Source organism: Carlito syrichta, unplaced genomic scaffold (genome assembly GCF_000164805.1).
Source record: "Carlito syrichta isolate Samal-C Ts95f unplaced genomic scaffold, Tarsius_syrichta-2.0.1 Scaffold309280, whole genome shotgun sequence".
Classification (NCBI taxonomy): domain Eukaryota; kingdom Metazoa; phylum Chordata; class Mammalia; order Primates; family Tarsiidae; genus Carlito; species Carlito syrichta.
In genome coordinates, this window is record NW_007253376.1 from 274,823 (window position 1) to 279,236 (window position 4,414).

At 38.5% G+C, this 4,414-nt stretch overlaps 1 pseudogene; it reads left to right on the forward strand.

Annotated features, from left to right (window-relative positions):
• The first annotated feature begins 2,726 nt into the window (after positions 1–2,726).
• Positions 2,727–3,665, forward strand: LOC103269501 (annotated as a pseudogene).
• Positions 3,666–4,414: the final 749 nt, after the last annotated feature.

A 4,414-nucleotide genomic window follows, 5' to 3' on the forward strand; every position in this document is an offset into this window, starting at 1 on the left:
TTCTATGTGTAGGGAAAAGTGTAGGGCTAAAATACAGCAAGGCATTGAAGTTTATTTCTGAGCTACAGGGCATTAATAAGACTGAATACCATGAGATACTGAGTGTTTGTCATGAAAGGCTTTTTACCATCAAAGATTTATTGTCTTCAGCCAATTCAATGAAGTTTTGGTCAAATCAATTTTGACATTGGGTAAGATAGAAGAGCCAAATAATTGGCAGTAATTTGTTCAACGAACATGTGTTGAACCCATATTTTGTGCCAGGCACTATGTGAGGTGTTGAGAATAAGCCAGTGTGGCACTCTGGGCCTCTTTCCTCCAAGAACTTGCAGTCTAGTAAGAATACTAAATAGTCACACAAATATATAAACACAAAATGTAATAAGTGCCATGCAGAAAGAATTCAGGGTGCTATGAACAACTATAACAAACAGATCCAATTTAGATTTAGGGGAGAGAGGTGTTAGGAAAAGATTTTCTAAAGAAGTTCCTTTTAAGGTGAGATATCAATGATGATCAGGAGTTCACCAAACAAATAAGTGTAGGAAGAATATTTCCAGCAAGAGAATACAATGTGCAAAAGTCCTGACAAGGGAACAAGCTTGGAGTACTTCATAAAGACACTATGGCTGGAACACGGTGAGCCCAAAAGGTGTCAGTGCAAGATAAGGTTAGTTAGAATCTTGTATGTCATGGTAAATAGGTCAGATTTTATTTCCAGTGCTATTGAAAGCCCTCAAATGAGTTTTAAGCATAAAAAGCATATGGTTATGATTATGTATCTTTTTATTCATTTCAATCGCTTTGGGGTACAAATAGTTTTAGGTTATATGGTTGCAGTGTATACTGGCGAAGTCAAGCTTTAAGTGTACTCACCACTCCAACTATGTACACTAAACTTGATAATTTTTTTCCCTCAACCCCTTCCCCCTCCCTACTGAGTCTCCAATGTCCGTTATATCATTCTCTATGCCTTTGCAGATCATTCGTTTAGCTCCCACTTATCAGTGAGAACATGTGGTGTTTGGTTTTCCATTTCTGAGTTAGTTCACTTAGGATGATGTTCTCCAATTCCATCCAAGTCGCTGCAAGATACATTATTTCAAAAGGTGATTCTGGCTACTGTGTGAAAAATAGACTATAGAGAGGCAAAAATGGAACTAGGGAGACCTATTAGGCAACTAATATATTAGTCCAGATGTGTGACAATGGTGGCTTTAACTAGATAAGACCTACAGGTAGATTTGAAATATACAAGGTGGACCCTTCAAAAAACCTGGGATTATTATTTTTTTGGAAGTGGGTTCCTTGTAGTACAGGCTATTCCAGTAGGTAAGTGATCTAGGAACCCATTGGCATCAGCATACCAGCTAGCATCATTGTGAGAGGCTGCGTTTGGCTTCAGTAGATTTTTTTTTCCAGATTCTTTTAATGGGCTTGCCCATTTCATGATGGGTGATTTACGAATGCACCTGCCCACACCACACTGAGTGTTCAGCAGTTTTTGACCAAAAGTGGCATGACCCTTGTGTCCCATCCTCCCTATTCATGCCATCTTGCTCCAAACAACATTTTTTGTTTCTTAGGATGAAAAAGATCCTCAAAGGGAAACATTTTGCCAATGTGGAAGAGGTGAAACAAAAAATGGCAGAAGCAATAAAGGACACCAAAATTGACAAGTTTGAGCAGTGGAAAAAAGTGTCTCAATGGATGTATTGTATCAAATGGAGAGTACTTTGAAGGTAACTGAAGTTTAAACATGCAAGAATAAATACACAATTTTAAATGAATAAATTCCGGGTTTTGGGGAGTCCCCCACATATGTACAAATACCTTTCCTTAGCATTCACTGTAACATTTCTGTGAAGTTTTTTAGAGATGACTTAACTATTTTTATTATTCCTGATGATCCATATACAGGCATACCTCACTTTACTGTGCACTTATGTAGGAGGAAGAGTCAGCAAGACTTGGTAATTGATTGGATAGACAGGGTAAAGAAGAACTGGGCATTCATTTTATGTCATGGATGAGAACAAGCTAAAGATAAATATCCATAGAGGGAAAAAAACAATGAACAATTCTGTGATTCAGTGATCTGATTGCATTTGAGCAATAAAATAGTACATTTTCTTTAAAAGGAGCATTCAAAGCACGTTTCAGGTGAAGTCCAGCTCCCAGCATTTTATAGTTGAAGGAATCAAGATTTGCAGTGGATTATGCTGCTTTGAAAATTGATCTTTTGTTGTGTATGAATGCATTATCTCCAAAATTAGATCATAAACTTCCAAACAGCATCACCTGTTTTGTAGATATTTCTTTTTTTTTTTTTTTTTTGAGTTGGAGTCTCACTCTGTCGCCCAGACTGGAGTGCAGTGGCCGCTCCCGGCCACCGCAGCCTCGACCTGCTGGGCTCCGGCGATCCTTCCGTCTCAGCCTTCCGAGTAGCCAGAATTACAGGCATGCGCTACCACACCCGGCTGATTTTTTGATTTATTGTAGAGATGAGGTCTCGCTGCCCAGGCGGGTCTCGAACCCGCGGGCTCAGGCAATCCACTCACCTCAGCCTCCCAAAGGCGCGGGATTACAGGCTGAGCCACCGAGCCCGGCTAGATATTTCTTTATAATAGCACCTGATATAGGGATTGAGGACATAGAAAATACTCAATAAATGCTTCTAAAATTAAAACAAATTGAACTTCTTCTTTCTCAGTAGATAGAACAAAATGGATTTTCTGGTTATTGATAATGGCAGTGAAGTGACAGAGTTCATCCTGGTGGGTTTGTCTAATCATCCAAAATATCAGATTGCCTTTTATTGCACCATGGTCGTGACCTACTTGATCACATTGGTGGGTAACAGTCTCATTATTGTTGTGGTTAGAGTTGATGGATGGCTTCACACTCCTATGTATTTTTTCCTAAGCAACCTGTCCTTCCTCGATATCTGCTACTCCAGCAATTCAGTGCCATTTTTGTTGTTCAGTGGCTTAAGAGACTACCTCCACCATTTCCTATAATAGCTGTTATTCCCAGATGACCATCGTTCTTTTTCTGGGGATGACAAAGTGTCTTCTTCTTGCTGTCATGGCTTATGACAGGTTTGTTGCAATCTCCAATCTCCTGCGTTATACCATCATTATGAACAACTGGGTTTGTATACAGTTGGCAGTGGTGACTTGGGCTAGTGCTTTCCTCTTGTCAGTAATACCAATCATTAAAATTCCTGCCCATTTTTGTGGACACAATGTCATCAACCATTTTACCTGTGAGGTGCATGCCCTATTGAAACTAGTCTACTCAGACACTCCAGGCAGACTTATTCTGGGTGTGGTCATTGGCATATTCACATTGTCCCTGCCCTTCACCTTCATCCTCATCTCCTATACTCGCATTGTTGTTGCTGTGCTGAGGATTCGTTCTGTTGAAGCTAGGATCAAAGCTTTCCCCACCGTGGATCCCACCTGACTGTAGTCACCATATTTTATGGGACAGCCATCTACATGTACTTGAAATCTCAGTCAAAGGAATCCCAGGACCAGAGTAAAATCATATCTGTGTTTTATGGTGTTGTGACCCCTAGGTTGAACCCCCTTATCTATACCCTGAGGAACAAAGATGTGAAAAATGCTCTAAGAAAAATAACTAGGAAGAAAGAGTCCTAAAAAGATCTGAATAGTCCATGGAGACTCCTGTAACCCACAGTTTGATATTGACTTATAAAAATACCAAGATAGAAATACTAAACAATACTTTAGTAAGATAATTAGTTTCGGGTACTTTTTTTCTATTTCCAACGGGCATGTAAAATAGAACATTCCTCCATTGAGAAAAACATGTTAAATTTTTATAATGTCATCCATTTAAGCAGTAAATTACACAAAACAATCTTGAAGGAGAGTTTTGTAAATGAAATAATAATTAATACACTTTAATACTGAGTAGTTTGATTTTATGTTACTAAATGAGAAATATTCCAGTATTCTAGGTTTCCTTTTTATAAGTGATAGAAAGTAAAATTACAAAATGGAGAATTCTTATCTCAGTGCTTTTTCTAAGAAATGTGTCATGACCCAGGCTTTGAGGTGATGGATGTGAGTGGGGAGAGAGAAGAAAATTATTAAACTACTATGTAAGATTTTGCGTTGAACATCCTCTGCTGATGCAAGGAGCCCTTCAAAACTGTGTACATACTGAGAGTCACACCTGATGACTCATGCAATTGCATGTCTTGATCAGTAGATTAGCTACATATTCTCTGTCAGCGTATACCACTCTTTCCAACTTCCAAAGGTGTTCTAAAGATGTTTACCTCACAAATTTAGAGCAAATTTAACTCAGGAGGAATGCTTTTTTAAAGAAAAACAAATATGTGTTATGTTTTTAAATTACAAAAATGGTACTGTTTATTGTT